This window comes from Nomascus leucogenys, chromosome 10, assembly GCF_006542625.1.
Source record: "Nomascus leucogenys isolate Asia chromosome 10, Asia_NLE_v1, whole genome shotgun sequence".
Classification (NCBI taxonomy): Eukaryota; Metazoa; Chordata; class Mammalia; order Primates; family Hylobatidae; genus Nomascus; species Nomascus leucogenys.
Window position 1 is genome coordinate 55,559,151 of NC_044390.1, and position 16,509 is coordinate 55,575,659.

Sequence of the window (16,509 nt, forward strand, 5' to 3'; positions counted from 1 at the left end):
TTCCCCAGTGAGATTAAACTCCAGCTGCCCACGGTGGAAACTCCCTATTGGCCACGTCCTTTCCCTCTCTTTGTTTTTCTTTTTCTTTTTTTTCAGTTGAGACGAGATTCGCATAACACAAAATTAATTATTTTAAAGGGAATAATTCAGTGGCATTGAGTACGTTTACATATCATGCAACTACCACCTCCATCTAATTTCAGGACTTCTTTCTCTCTTTCTTTCTTTCTTTCTCTCTTTCTTTCTTTCTTTCTTTCTTCTTTCTCTCTCTCTCGCTTTCTTTCTTTCTTTTTGAAAGAAGGTCTCCTCTGTCACCCAGGCTGGAGTGCAGTGGCACAATCATGGCTCACTGCAGCCTTAACCTCCCCAGCTCAAGCAATCCTCCCACCTCAGTTTCCCAAGTAGCTGGGACTACAGGTGCATGCCACCAGGCCCAGCTAATTTTTGTATTTTTTTGTAGAGACAGGGTTTTGCCATGTTGCCCAGTCTGGTCTCGAACTCCTGGGCTCAAGCGATCGGGACTCCTGCCTTGGACTCCCAAAGTGCTGGGATTACAGGCATGAGCTGCCTCGCCCAGCTAGTTTCAGAACATTTTCATTATCCCAAAACAAAACCCCATTCCTGCTAGTAGCCACTTCCCATTCTCCCTCCCTGGAGGCCCTGGCACCACTAATCTGCTTTCTGTCTCTATGTATTTAAGTATTCTGGATATTGCATATAAATCTATTAAATGCTATGCAGCCTTTTGTGTCTGGCTTCCTTCACTCGGCATCCTGTTTTCAAGGTTCATCCACATTGTAGCATGATCGGAGCTTAATTCCTTGTACTGCTCAGTAATATTCCATTGTATGGATATTCCACATTCCTTTTTTTTTTCTTTTGAGACAGGGTCTGGTTCTGTCACTCAGGCTGGAGTGCAGTGGCATGATCACGACTCGCTCCAGCCTTGACCTCCCAGGCTCATGTGATCCTCCTGTCTCAGCCTCCTGGGTAGCTGGGACTACAGGTGCATGCCACCACACCTGGCCCCACATTTTCTTTATTCATTCATCTGTGGATGGACATTTGGGCTGTTTCTACCTTTTGGCTATTATGAAATATGCTACTCTGAACATGTGTGTACATGTATTTATCTGAGTACCTGTTTTCAATTCTTTTGGGTTCAATTTCTTCTTCCTTGCTGGTATTTTCTGTGATTACTCCCCGAAAAAATTACTTGCACTCAGGTCCTTGCTTTAGGGCCAGCTCCTAAGGAACCAAAATAAAGCAGTTAGGTAACCATAATATTAATAAAACAGTGAGCAGACAGGAAGGGCTTGTCATACGCCGTGCATCACCGTGCTCTGGGCAGTACCAGCCTCATCTCAGGAAATCTGATATGGTTTGGATCTGTGTCCCCACCCAAACCTCATGTTGAACTGGAATCCCCAGTGTTGGAGATGGGGTCTAGTGGAAGGTGACTGGATCATGGGGGTGGTTTCTCATGAATGGTTTACCACCATCCCCTTGGTGCTGTCTGCCAGATAGTGAGTGAGTGAGTTCTCATGGGATCTTGTTGTGAGTTTTTTTGTTTTTTGTTTGGAGACAGAGTCTTGCTCTTGTTGCCCAGGCTGAAGTGCAGTGGTGCAATCTCGGCTCACAGCAGCCTCTGCCTCCTGGGTTCAAGCGATTCTCCCACCTCAGCCTCCCAAGTAGCTGAGGTTACAGGCACCCGCCACCATATCCAGCTAATTATTTTTTGTGTATTTTAATAGAGACGGGGTTTCACCATGTTGGCCAGGCTGGTCTTGAACTCCTGACCTCAAGTGATCCACCCACCTCAGCCTCCCAAATTGCTGGGATTACAGGCATGAGCCACCACACCATGCCTCACTTAGCTCTTCTGCCAGCCAACGCCAAACCACATTTTCCAGGCAGAAGTGAAATTTGTTGGCCGGGTGCAGTGGCTCACACCTGTAATCCCAACATTTTGGGAGGCCAAGGTGGGCAGATCACTTGAGTTCAGGAGTTCGAGACCAGCCTGGACAACATGGCGAAACCCCATCTCTACAAAAAATACAAAAATCAGCCGGGCATGGTGGCGTGCGCCTATAATCCCAGCTACTCGGGAGGCTGAGGCGGGAGAATCGCTGGAACCTGGGAGGTGGAGGTTGCAGTGAGCTGAGATCATGCCACTGCACTCCAGCCTGGGCGATAGAGTGAGACTCCGTCTCAAAACAAAATAAAAATAATAAAAATAAAGAAGTGAAATTGCTTTTTGAGACAGGGTCTCACTCTATCACGCAGGCTAAATAGTGACCCTAAAGAGTACTATCACAGCTCAATGCAGCCTCGACCTCCCAGGCTGAAGCAATCCTCCCACCTCAGCCTCCAGAGTAGCTGGGACTATAGGTGTGCACCACCATGCCCAGCTAATTTTTTCTATTTTTTGTAGAGACAGAGTCTCATGACGTTACCCAGGCTGATCTCAAATTCCTAGGCTCAGGCAATCCTCCCACCTCTGCCTCCCAAGTGCTGGGATTTACAGGCATGAGCCACCTCGCCCAGCTGCAGAAGTGAAATTTTTATTAGTTAACACTTCCTGGGAAAACAGCTAGGTGGGTCATCATCAGATTTGAAGATCCCAATTGGGATGGATTTTATGACTTAAAATACAGACTACATGACCAGTCTTAAGATGGTTACAATTGAAACAAAAAACAGAAAATAAGTGTAGATGAGGATGTGAACAAATTGGAACTGTTATGCACTGGGGAAAACCATATGGTGGTTCCTTTTTTTTTTTTTTGAGACAAAGTTGCGCTTTTGTTGCCCAGGCTGGAGTGCAGTGGCACAGTCTCAGCTCACTGCAACTTCCGCCTCCTGGGTTCAAGCAATTCTCATGCCTCAGCCTACCGAGTAGCTCGGATTACAGGCACCCGCCACCATGCTGGGCCAATTTTTGTATTTTTAGTAGAGACAGAGTTTCACCATGTTGGCCAGGCTGGTCTCGAACTCCTGACCTCAGGCCGTCCACCCACCTCCACCTCCCAAAGTGCTAGGATTACAGGTGTGAGCCACCACGCCCGGCCACTGGTGGTTCCTTTTAAGATTAAACAAGCTGAGCGTGGTGGTGCATGCCTGTGATCCCAGCTACTCTAGAGGCTGAGATGGGAAGATTGCTTGAGCCCAGTTGTTCAAGGCTGCAGTGAGCTATGATCGTGCTACTGCATCCCAGCCTGGGTGACATAGGGAGATCCTGTATCTTAAGAAAAATTAAAATTGAAATTAAACATACAATTACCCTATAATCCATCCATTCTACTTCTGGGGATATACCCCCAAAAAATTGAAAGCAGTGTCTCGAAGAGATATTTGCACACTTATGTTCAGAGCAGCACAAGTCATAATCACTAAAACGTGGAAGTAGGCTGGGCAGGGTGGCTCACGCCTGTAATCCCAGCACTTTGGGAGACTGAGGGGGCAGCTCACCTGAGGTCAGGAGTTCGAGGCCAGCCTGGCCAACATGGTGAAACCCCGTCTCTACTAAAAATACAAAAAATTAGCCAGGTGTGGTGGCAGGTACCTGTAATCACAGCTAATGGGGAGGCTGAGGCCCAGGAATCGCTTGAACCTGGGAGGCGGAGGTTGCAGTAAGCCGAGATCCAGCCACTGCACTCCAGCCTGGGTGACACAGCGAGACCCCGTATCAAAAAAAAAAAAAAAAAAAAAAGGTGGAAGTAACCCAAGTACCCACCAACAAATGAATGTATAAACAAAATAGGGTCCATCCATATAATGGAATATTATTCAGCCTTCAAAAGGAAGGACATTCTGACACATGCTACACCAGGGTTGAACCTTGAGGGCATTCTGTTCAGTGAAATAAGCCGATCATGGCCGGATGTGGTGGCTCATGCTTGTAATCCCAGCACTTTGGGATTACAGGCTTGAGCCACCGCGCCTGGCGGAGACTTTCCTTTTAAATGCATGCGTGTACTTGTGCACGCGCGCACACACACACAGACACAAACATACACGATGAACACCTGGATTCTAGGTCTGCCTCCTCACTGATTGGCTATGTGGCCTGGTCCTCAGTTTCCCTGTTTGTACCTGGGGGTAACTATAAAAAGATGATCTCTGGGTCCACACCAGTGTGACCTTTTCGTCTGCAGCCCAGTCAGGGGGTGTGGGATGGGTGTTACCATTTTGGCAGGCCCAAAAGTGCTGAGAGGGAGTCAATATATTCAGCCAACAGGGGTCACATGATTCATCACATCCACCCCCAGGAGCCACCTGGCTGCAGTTCAGTTCCCATTCCAGCCACCACAATCCCCTTTCTAACAGCCTGCGACTCCCATGCTCTAACACCCTCCATGGCTCCCTACTCCCCTCAGCCTGGCATCCAAAGCCCTTCAGGAACTCACTCCTGCCCATCCTCCACTTCAGCCTCAAAAAGTCCCCTCCAGTGAGAATTGAACAATGAAAACACATGGACACAGGAAGGGGAACATCACACTCCAGGGACTGTTGTGGGGTGGAGGGAGGGGGGAGGGATAGCATTAGGAGATACACCCAATGCTAAATCCCAACAAAGGAAATGTCTTCCGTAATGAATGAAATGGGAAAGAATTGGGATAAGAGAAGGTGCCAGCCCTAGAGAGGGATCCCTGCTCCAGGTGGCTGGGTACATGGGGAGATGGGTGCCTGGGGAGGGTGAGAAAGGGGAGTTGTGGAGCCCTGTGTCCGCTTCACCACCCTGTCCCCATACCAGGCATGGACTGAAGTCCTTCCCAGGACAAACAACCCCCGGCTCTGCCCCCAGGCAGGACCACATGTTGTGAGTCCCCAGCTGGGACACTCTCTGGAAGCCTCCAGTTTCTCCACTACAAAATGGGAATCATGACAAGAGGTCCACCAGATGCCCATAGGAAGGCCACCATGAATGGTACATTGGGGAAGTCCTATACTGTCCACAGCTGGGGTCCTCCTGTCCCTCAAACAAGAACACTTCTGTCTGGCACCCGCAAAAAAAAAAAAAAATAGTGCAGCCACTGCAGGGAAACCCTAGAATTATCATTTGAGGTCAGGCATGGTGGCTCACACCTGTAATCCCAGCACTTTGGGAGGCTGAGGTGGGCGGATTGCCTGAGGTCAGGAGTTCAAGACCAGCCTGGCCAACATGGTGAAACCCCATCTCTACTGATAATACAAAAAATCAGCCATGTGTGCCTGTAATCCCAGCTGCTTGGGAGGCTGAGGCAGGAGAATCGCTTGAACCAGGGAGTCAGAGGTTGTGGTGAGCCAAGATCGTGCCACTGCACTCCAGCCTGGCAACAGACTCCATCTCAAAAAAAAAAAAAAGAATAACATCTCTTCAGGCCACGTATCCCATGGACCTCTCACGAGACCCTCTGAGCAACTGGACTATCTTTCCAGAGTCTGGGGAATCCAGGTTTAATACAAAGACTTCCCCAAAAACAACAAGAACGAATTTGTATCGCTTATCCATTGCTCCTCTCAGCCGCCTCTGATCAGCCATAGTGTTATAAGTAAAATGTTTATTCAGAAACAGAATGCTTGTTCCTCGGTACTGCAAGTAAAAATCAGCATTCAGATAATAAGTTTTCTCAGCAAGGCAATTTTACTTTCTGCATAAAGGGTGCTCCTTGCAGATGGAATAATGGTGAGAGCACACCTGAACAAAGGAGGGAAGCAATTTTTATCCCTTATGCAGTTTGTCCTTGCTACTGTGTCCTGTCTCCATTGGCTGGAGCAAGACCTCACAATCTAAATTAAACCCAACTGGCTAATAATTTAAAACTTTCCTAAATAGGTAAAGGCGATAGAGAGCAAAGGAAAAGAGGAAGTTGCTTGCAAAAGGACTTAGAAAAGTAATAATATTTCCAAATAAGGAAAGGGCATAGGCTGTGAGCTGGGACACGCCTCTGAGCACATCCAGCACAGATATCTTGGTTAAAGTACAAGGGCGTAGAATGTACTATGTGCCCGTGAGCATGTCTAGTACAAATATCTTGGTTAAAGTACAAAGACATAAAATGTACTTATTCCCTTATATCTAACACATAGTATTGGCAAGGATGTTGAGTCCTGCTATGATATGGCTGCACTGAACATCTTTTTCTTTTTCTTTTTTTTCTTTTAAGACAGAGTCTCAGCCGGGCATGGTGACTCATGCCTGTAATCCCAGCACTTTGGGAGGCCAAGGCAGGCAGATCACAAGGTCAGGAGATCAAGACCATCCTGGCTAACACGGTGAAACCCCGTCTCTACTAAAAATACAAAAAATTAGCCGGGTGTGGTAGCGGGCGCCTGTAGTCCCAGCTACTCAGGAGGCTGAGGCAGGAGAATGGCGTGAACCCGGGAGGCGGAGCTTGCAGTGAGCCGAGATTGCACCACTGCACTTCAGCCTGCACAGAGCGAGACTCCATCTCAAAAGAAAAAAAAAAAAAAAAACAGAGTCTCGCTCCGTCACCCAGGCTGGAGTGCAGTGGTGCTATCTCAGCTCACTGCAGTCTCTGCCTTCTGGGTTCCAGCGATTCTCCTGCCTCAGCCTCCTGGGTAGCTGAGATAACAGGCATGCACCACCACACCTGGCTAATTTTTGTACTTTTTAGTAGAGACGGGGTGTCACCATATTGGCCAGGCTGGTCTCGAACTCCTGACCTCAGGTGAACCACCCACCTCGGCCTCCCAAAGTGCTGGGATTACAGGCATGAGCCACTGCACCCGGCCAGCTGCACTAAACACCTTAAAGTTGCTGTCTGAGTTGGACTAACAAAGTACAGAGACGCCAAGAACACAAAATGGATCAATGTCTGTGTGTGGGAGGTGCTGAACTTTTTCTGGCCATGAACCATTATAAAATCCCAACATATGTACTGAAAATATTAAAACTGCTTTGAAAATTTGGAATTTCTGATACCTCTAGTGGGCCGAGAGACATGGTGGGTAAAGGATGTGGGCAGCAGCAGGGAACACAACAGAGGAGGCGGCTGTGGCCGGGCTGGACTGTGCTGGGGTTTGTTGTGACGGCCACTCGGTGACCTGGCTGTCCCTACGCAATAGCAGCTGCCTTTGGGGAAGAAGGGCTGCCCAGCCGGCTGGCTCTCCTGGGGCACCAGCAGATCCACGCCCTGGGCACCTTCCTGTTTGCTCTTTTTTTTTCCCCCGTGTGAAAGAAGAAACGGAAAGCATGACCCATTCTCAAGCTGGCTCAGTTGGGACAAACCCTGGACAGCCACACCAGAGAGAGGCCTTCAACCAGCCCCAGAGCTAAAAGCACCAGAGAAAATCAAATGCTTCCTATTCAGCATGACCTAACTTCTAGTGTGCTACGGCCCCACCACTTCTGTAGTAGCCACACCATCACCACTGCTTTCTCTTACAGCAGTGATCTGTATTCTTTGTTTCATTATTTTCTTTTTATTGGTATGACACTATATAAAATTTTCTTTTCCTTCCTTCCTTCCTTCCTTCCTTCCTTCCTTCCTTCCTTCCTTCCTTCCTTCCTCTCTTTCTTTCTTTCTTTCTTTCTTTCTTTCTCTCTTTCTTTCTTGACAGAGTCTCACTCTCTCATCCAGGCTGGAGTGCAATGGCACAGTCTTGGCTCACTGCAACCTCTGCCTCCCAGGTTCAAGCAATTGTCTGCTTCAGCCTCCTGAGTAGCTGGGATTACAGGCACGTGCCACCACACCCGGCTAGTTTTTGTATTTTTAGTAGAGATGGGGTTTCACCATCTTGGCCAGGCTGGTCTTGGACTCCTGACCTCGTGATCCACCCGCCTTGGCCTCCCAAAGTGCTGGGATTACAGGCATGAGCCACCGTGCCCGACGACACAAATTTTACTATATAAAATTTTCATTTGAGAGTTTCTCAACTGTATCTAGTTATATCGCACAGTTTGGAAACTTTTCTGAGACTGACTTTATCAATAATCTAACCGACAAAGATCATATCCACGTGTATGTAGTTAGACATTTTTATTTCATTGACTAACCCAGCACCATTTCAGTGATGCAAATTATGTGCCCTATGGTTCAGCTGAAACAGTCCTGGACTTTCAAAAACCTTGAATAAGTCTCCCACAGTTGTATAAATTGGACAATTTAGGAATTTTAAACTTTAGATGATCATTTGCTTCCATTTTTATTTTATTTTTATTTTTGTTAATGCAAACAGGACTTAAACAAATGAACTTTGATCTCCATTTTAAATATTATTTTAAAAAATCTTGTATCTATACATACTGCTCTTGAGGACTTAGCTTTCACTACACTACAGGATATGATCTCCATATAGTTCACATAAAACTGCAGACTGATTTTCCAGAGTGCTCGACACTATTAATTACATCTCGATTAGGGCTGAAAAGAATGACCTATGTTTCTCTATACAGCTGTGTTGCTTTTGATGCAGTGTTACTGTACACAGAAGTGTGTGCACTGGGCCCGGCGCAGTGGCTCACGCTGGCAATCCCAGCACTTTGGGAGACCGAGAGGGATGCGGATTGCCTGAGCTCAGGAGTTCTCGACCAGCCTGGACAACACGGTGAAACACTATCTCTACTAAAATACAAAAAATTAGGCCGGGCGCAGTGGCTCACGCTTGTAATCCCAGCACTTTGGGAGGCCGAGGCGGGCGGAACACGAGGTCAGGAGATCGAGACCATCCTGGCTAACACGGTGAAACCCCGTCTCTACTAAAAATACAAAAAATTAGCCGGGCGAGATGGCAGGCCCCTGTAGTCCCAGCTACTCGGGAGGCTGAGGCAGGAGAATGGCGTGAACCCGGGAGGCGGAGTTTGCAGTGAGCCGAGATCGCACCACTGCACTCCAGCATGGGCGACAGAGCGAGACCCTGTCTCAAAAAAAAAAAAAAAAAAAAAAAAAAACAAAAAATTAGCAGGGCGTGGCAGCATTCGCCTGTAGTCCCAGCTACTCAGGAGGCTGAGGCAGGATAATCGCTTGAACTCGGGAGGCGGAGGTTGCAGTGAGCCGAGATCATGCCACTGCACTACAGCCTGGGTGACAGAGCGAGATTCCGTCTCAAAAAAATAAAAATGAAAAAAGAAGTGTGTGCACTGAGGCTCTGTGTGTGGTCCGTATGGGAAGCCTGGTACCCCTGCGAGTTAAGTACTGCCTCCATTCATTGTTTACGCTGGAGTTTTTCTCCTCACGGAATGCAAGTAAAACCTAGTGTTTGTCACCAATAAATGGTAATACAAAAAAAGAGAGAGAGAGAGAGAGAAAAGCTTTGAGGACCCAGGAAAAATGGTGGCAGCCTCTGGAAAGGGCCTGAAAGAACTCGGGACAGGGGTGGAAGGGAAACTTAAGTTTACTGCCCAGTTTTCTAGTCCTTTTGGTTTCCTATACCATGAGCACATGTCACCCATTCAAAAAAATTAATCAATTATAAAAATTCATTAGTTTACTGCATGACACAAAGAGTGAATCCTAATGTAAACTATGGAGTTTAGATAATGGAAGAAAGGTATCGGCCGGGTGAAGTGGCTCATGCCCATAATCCCAGCACTTTGGGAGGCCAAGATGGGAGGATCACTTGAACCAAGGAATTTGAGACCAGCCTGTGCAACATAGTGGGACTCCATTTCTACTAAAAAACAAAAAAAATCAGGCCAGGCATGGTGGCTCATGCCTGTAATCCCAGCACTTTGGGAGGCCGAGGAGGGAGGATCACTTGAGGTCAGGAATTCAAGAGCAACCTGGGCAACATGATGAAACTCTGTCTCTACCAAAAAAAAAAAAAAAAAAATAGCTGGGCATGGTGGTGGATGCCTGTAGCCCCAGCAACTTGGGAGGCTGAGGCGGAGGTTGCAATGAGCCAAAATCTTGCCACTGCAGTCCAGCCTGGGGGACAGAGTGAGACTCTATCTCAAAAAATAATTTAATTTAATTTAATGTGCACTTTTGACTTCAACAGGCCTGGGTTTAAATCTCAGCTTTCCTATTCCCTAGGTTAGTAGCCTTGGGTGAACCCAGTCCCTGCCATCAGCCTCCCTTTGCCAATCTGTGAAATGGGTTGATAATAACAAGACCTACCCCCTATGGTTGTTTGGGACGGCTCAGTGAAATGAGGCATAGAAAGGCCTTGTCACGTAGCTCACAAAATGTTAGCCATGATGACTACTCCTATTGTTGCTATTTGATAGAAGTGAGAGCAATTTAAAGGTGGCACTCTCAGAATGTTGTGGGCTGCTGGCATGCCCACTCCCTATCTACACTGGCCCCCGATCTCATCCAGTGGGCCCGCCTTGGCAGAGGTGGTCCTGCCCTGCCGGGGCCTGCATTGTCTGGTGGTGGTGAAAGCCAGCGACTGGCTCCGTGTCCCGGCCCACGCCCAGGGCGCGCTGGTTTGTCAGGTTGGCCCAGCCATTCGCCCGCTGAGGACTTGTTATACAAGGTGTGTGGGCTCCCAAGAAGGAACAAAGGGCACGGACCCAGGCTGATGCCAGGTACCAGATACATGCCTCTTCTTGAACTGCAGGGGCTGGGACCAGCCAGGAGCCTGACGGAAGAGCACCCCAACGCTGGCCCCATCACCCCACATCCCAGCCCTCCTTTTCACTCCAAGCCTGTAGTCAAGGCAGCCTGCCCCCGTCCCCACTGATTCATGGTACCACCTTGACTTCCTCAACATCAGAGGGCTGGCTTACCCCAGAGACTCACATATTCCCCCAAAGTGCCAGACCCCAGAAGGCTGGAGCTGAGAGGGGACTTCTAAGTTGTTTTGTTGTTGTTGTTGTTGTTTGTTTTGTTTTTTAGACAGGGTCTTGCTCTGTCCTTCAGGCTGGAGTGCAGTGGTGTGATCTTGGCTCACTGCAACCTCCCCATTCTGGGCTTGAGTGATCCTCCCACCTTAGCATCCTGAGTAGCTGGGACTACAGGCGCCTGCCACCATGCTCAGCTAATTTTTTTTTTTAATTTTTTTGTTAAAAAAATTAATATAGGGCTGGGCGAGGTGGCTCACGCCTGTAATCTCAGCACTTTGGGAGGCCGAGGTGGGAGGATCACCTGAGGTCGGGAGTTCGAGACTAGCCTGATCAACATGGAGAAACCCCATCGCTACTAAAAATACAAAATTAGCCGGGCATGGTGGCAAATGCCTGGAGTCTCAGCTACTCAGGAGGCTGAGGCAAGAGAATAGCTTGAACCCGGGAGGCAGGGGTTGCAGTGAGCCGAGATCGCGCCATTACACTCCAACCTGGGCAACAAGAGCAAAACTCCATCTCAAAAAAATATATATATATATCTATATCTATATCTATCTATCTATCTATCTATCTATCTATCTATCTATCTATCTATATATGGTGATCCCTATATTCCCCAGGCTGGTCTCAGAGTCCTGGGCTCAAACCATCCTCTGGCCTTAGCCTCCCAAAGTGCTGGGATTACAGGCGTGAGCCACCATGCCCAGCCTGGCTTCTAGGTCTTGAGTCTCCACTCAGCACTCTAAATTTCTAAGGTTCTGAGAAAGAGCTTCAGAGTCATTTATGACTAATGAGGGCAGGGCCAAGTTGGCGAATGGGGTAAAGGACACAGTCCTATCACAGCTTTGATCATATTCAAACCTTTTGCTAATAATTTCCTTGGCCCAAAGGGGATCCTGGCAGAAAAAGAAGTTTCAAAACCACTAATAATCTAGACCATTGCAGGGTTGTAATTGTTTCTGCCCACCATCCCAAGTGTGGCCACACCTGGACATGAGCCTCAGAAAAGATTCTATAAAGGTCTGTCTCTTTGCTGTGTGATCTCGGGTGAGTGTCTGCACCTCTCTGAGCCTCAATTTCTTCATCCATTAACACAGAAGCCCTTTTTACCCATCTCATGGGGCCACAATTTTTTGATCAATGATACCTCTCATTACTGCTGGTGCTGCCATCATGTTCATTATTGTGACCTGGCCATCTGGGGTTTGGAGAATCAGGTCCAAGTTTTATCAACAAAGAGAGATGAGTCAGGCGCAGTGGCTCATGCCTGTAATCCCAGCACTTTGGGAGGCTGAGGCGGGTGGATCACTTGAGCCCAAGAGTTCAAGACCAGCCTGGGCAACATGGTGAAACCCCATCCCTACTAAAAATACAAAAATTATACAGGAGTGGTGGTGCATGCCTGTAGTCCTACATACTCAGGAGGCTGAGGTAGGAGGATTGCTTGGACCCAGGAGATAGAGGCTGCAGTGAGCTATGATTATGCCACTGCACTCCTGCCTGGGTGACAAAGTGAGACCCTGTCTCAACAACAACAACAACAAAAAAAGAAAAACAAAAACAAGAAAGAAAGAAAAAAAGGAGAGATGGGTCCCATTCCCTGAATTCCTCTCAAGTCATCCAAGCCCCTCTGCAGATACCAACCTGGGTCACTGCCAGACACCAGGCCAGAGTTAATGTTACTGTTCAGAAACCCAAGCTGGGCTATTTGGTGATGCCGGGGACATCGGAAAGTGGACTGGGACTTTGGGGTCAAACAGGGCTTGTTTTTTCAAATCCCAGCTCTCCCACTGGGCACTGGGTGTCCACAGGCACAGGCTTCTTCTGTCTGGCCCTCAGTTTCCTTGCCTGTAAAACGAGGGTGGTAGGGAAGATTTGGGGAGGTTCCTCCTCTCTGGGGTTTGGAGTTACTCAAGGAGGAGTTTGATGCTGCCAGCCCTGGCTGGGCACAGCTCCAGGACCCAGAAATAAGGGGTGGGGCAAGGGGCACAGAGTAGGAGGAATTTCGGGTGCACAGCCAGCCCTGGCCATCTCCTTTGCCTACGGGGCGGTGAGACACACAATGAGTGCATGCATGAGGGGTGAGCGGGCAGATGAACCAGGAGAGATGCCCTGAGCCTGGGCCTCTCCAGCCTGCGATTCCCCAGGTGGCCACCCTCCGCCAACTTTCATACCCAGGCTGGGCCAGGCCCCTGGGAGGCCAGAAAACATCATCCTTCCGGCATCTATCAGACGAACATCACCTGGGACCAACCCCAGGACCTCACACAACCCTCAGTGCCAACCCTCGGGGCCAGAAGAACACCGTCTTTTCATAGAGGGGCTCTGCGTCTGGCATGGATGGGCAGGGGGTCCTTGACAGCAGTTGGACCACAAGCCTAACCCCATCGGTTGAAGGTACTACAACCTCCCCATCAAGACAACGTGCAGTGGTGAAATCTCAGGGCGAATCCCCATTCAGCCCCAAAGAGGCGTCCCAGGGCGGGGCTTGAACCCATGTGGGATGTCCTGACCACCAGAGGGGTCTTTTGGAGGCCCCCTCCCCATCACAGATACCCAGAGAAAAGGATGCGCCTAGGACTCCGAGGCGCACACAGAAAAAAAAAAAAAAAAACCTCACAAATGCAGCAAACGTCGGGGACACACCCACGTGCCCTTCTCCCCACGAGTGCCCCGGGCATGCAGCCCCGTCCTGGGTCCTGGGGGGTCCCCGTGGCCGGCTGCGCCCCGCCCGCCGCGGCGCGCAGACCTTCGCCCTTGCCCCGCCAGCACCGAACCGCGCGAGCCTCGGGTTCCAGCGCAGCGCCGCGGCCGCGCTCAGGTTACAGCCCTCACCACGCGCGCACTCACTCGCGGGTCTCAGCCTCCTGCCCTCGATCCGGATCCACCGGCGCCACTACTGGGATCTGACCGCGCCGTCCCACGGCCCAACCCTTTAACCCCGCCCGGCCGTGCCGAGGGGTCCGCCCCCCCGGACACCCCGCCCCGGGCTCCCGCAGGGTTCTGGGCGGGGACGCCAGCGCTGCCCCCAGAAAAGGAGAGAACAAGAAATAGGTGTGTGGAGGGGTGGAAACAGATGGAAAGAGAGAGAGACTGAGACTGAGATGGAGAGACGGAGAGAGACAGAGACTTGGACACGTAGAAGTCACAAACCATCAGGCTCCCCGCCTTCCTGCCACTGCTGGGCCGCATTAGCGCCCAAGTCCCGCTCTGGACCACACTCCTCCCACACCAACACCCCCCATGGCCCTTGCTTCCAGGTTTGCTCCCAAGCTTGGACAGCGATCCCTAAACCATCACCCCCTGGGGCCCCACTGACCCCCCGAGAAGCCTCCTCTGGGGCCCTTAGGAATTCTCTGGCTCCACCAGTCCTTGGGAACCAGCCCTTCCCCTCTCTCTGGATCCTGGGCCTAACCTCTCCCCCGCACCCACCCCTGGAGGCTCTGCAGCCTACAACACTCTCTTCCTCCAGGAAGACCTCCAGCCTCAACAAGCAGCACCAGACTGGTTCTGCTCCCCCGCCCCACCCCCCCACCACTCCTTCCCACCCACTGCCAGATACCTTGACCCTCTGGCCAGGATGTTGTCCTTGGCCAACCCATCTGCTCCAGATGTGTCCAGACAGAGTCAGCTCTGCCTCTGGATGTGTCTGTCCTCCTGAGTCGGCGGGTGGATGTGTGGCTGACCTCAGCACGTGGGCAGACAGGTGAGAAGACAAGAATCTCCACTTGCCCCAGCAGGTGATAAACTTAGAAGACTTCCTTATCCCTCTTTTTTCTAATAATACGCTCTCATTTGGTGCTGGGCCCTTGGGAAGAGGGCGTGGGAGGTGTGGGGCATGTCTCCTGGTGAAGAAGAGGAGACACAAGTAATTGAAGTTTTGCTGCTTGGAGGAGGCAGACGTGAGGTCAGGGAAGGCGACGTGGAGGATGTGACATTTGAGCTGGGACTGCAGGGAGAGGTTGGATTTCAGCAAGTGCAGGAGAGGGGGTAGGGCTCAAGCACAGAGAAACTGGAGAGTGTGACTTGGCAGGTGACTTTCCCCGGCCTTGGAGTGTGAGAGGTGTGGAGGCTGGAGGGATGCAGGAGTTGACTGTGAAGGCCAGTTTGAATGGCTGGGTCTTGCTCTGGTGGGCAGTGGGGAGCCATGGATGGTGCTTGAGTAGGGGAGGTGCCCCCTGTTAGTTGATTGGTCTCACTCTGTCATCCAGGCTGGGGTGACTCCTGGGCTCAAGCCATCCTCCTGCCTCAGCCTCCTGAGTAGTTGGGACTACAGACACATGCCACCACACCCAGCTAATTTTTTTTCATTTTTTTAGAGACAGGGTCTCACTATGTTGCCCAGGCTGCTCTCAAACTCCTGGGCTGGAGCCATTCTCCCAATTCCTAGAACTTAAAAAAATTATTTATATTTATTTGTGTCTTTAATTTTTTTTACTTCTGAGGAAGACCTCATTTTATTAATTTTTTATTCATAATTAATGCAGCATGAAAGCCTATTTTTTAGGGATATGAATTTTGTTTTGCCAGTAATTCTGGCCAAGGGGGAGCTTACTAGAAGCACTTTGGAAAATGCAGAGATCCACATAGAGTGAAGTTTGAGAGGGAACCCTCCAGTGGCTGCAGGGGACAGAGACAAAGGGTAGGGGTAGCAGAGACCCAGGAAGGGGTTAAGGATGAGATCCCAGAGGTCATCTCCATTGGCCACTGGCTAAGTACAGGGTTCTAGGGAAGAGAGAAGGAAAAGAAGGCATCTGCCTGGCTTCTCTGCTCTCAAAGAGCTGGAGACCAGGAAGGAGGAGTAAGTGAAACGGCCTGGAGCACTAAGAGGGGCTTCGTGGATGTGTGGCCTTGAGCTAGTCACATGACTGCTCTGAGCCTCCATCTCCCTATGGATGAAATGCAGAAGAAGCCCATGTGATGAGGTGGTGTTCAGCCCCACTCCTGGCACAGGGCACAGGCTGGACAAACATCAGCTGTTTGAGTTTGCAGTTGATTGGGGCCATCCCAGCAGAGCAGAGTTTTCCACCAGGGAATGTTTAGCAACATCAGGAGGTCACACTGCTGGGTGGGGGGTAGAGGTGGGCGTGGGGGAATTCGGGGTGTTGCAACTGACATCTAGTGGGTGAAGGCCAGAGATGCTATTCAACATCCAGAACACCCCCACCCCCAAAGAATAATCCAATCTCAAATGTTGACAGTGCTAAGATTGGGAAACCGTGGGTCACCTTCAGTCTAAAAGTCTCATGGGATGACATTCGGGAAGACACCCAGGAGGCATTTGGGCTCAGCGTGAGGGCACCTCCTGAGAATTGCATCTGTGAGTCACCTGCCTTGGGAAGATGGTGGATGGCATGGCACTAGGTCAGCGAGATCATTCAGGAGGGAGGTGGGCAGAGAAGAGGAGGGGAGGGCAGAAGTGGGGATCACAGCCACCCTTTTTTTTTTTTTTTTTTTTTTTAAGATGGAGTCTCGCTCTGTTGCTCTGTTGCCCAGGCTGGATACAGTGGCACAATCTTGGCTCACTGTAACCTCCACCTCCTGGGGTCAAGCGATTCTCCTGCCTCAGCCTCCGGAGTAGCTGAGATTATACAGGTGCCCACCACCACACCCGGCTAATTTTTGTATTTTTAGTAGAGATGGGGTTTCGCCGTATTGGCCAGGCTGGTCTCAAACTCCTGACCTCAGGTAATCCACCTGCCTTGGCCTCCCAAAGTGCTGGGATTACAGGCATGAGCTGCCGTGCCTGGCCTTTTTTTTTTTTTTTTAATGAA

At 50.0% G+C, this 16,509-nt stretch overlaps 1 protein-coding gene across 1 annotated transcript in view; it reads right to left on the bottom strand.

Moving 5' to 3' along the window:
- Nucleotides 1-13,643, bottom strand: part of LOC100592034 (cytochrome P450 4F22) — a 41,143-nt gene extending 27,500 nt beyond the window's left edge. Inside the window, exons 1-2 of the mRNA XM_030821856.1 lie at nucleotides 13,586-13,643; nucleotides 1,142-1,248 (exon numbers count right to left, since the gene is read on the bottom strand). The gene's annotated coding sequence lies outside the window, so the exon portion shown is untranslated. The remainder of the gene's footprint in view (nucleotides 1-1,141; nucleotides 1,249-13,585) is intronic.
- Between the last annotated feature and the right edge of the window lie 2,866 nt (nucleotides 13,644-16,509).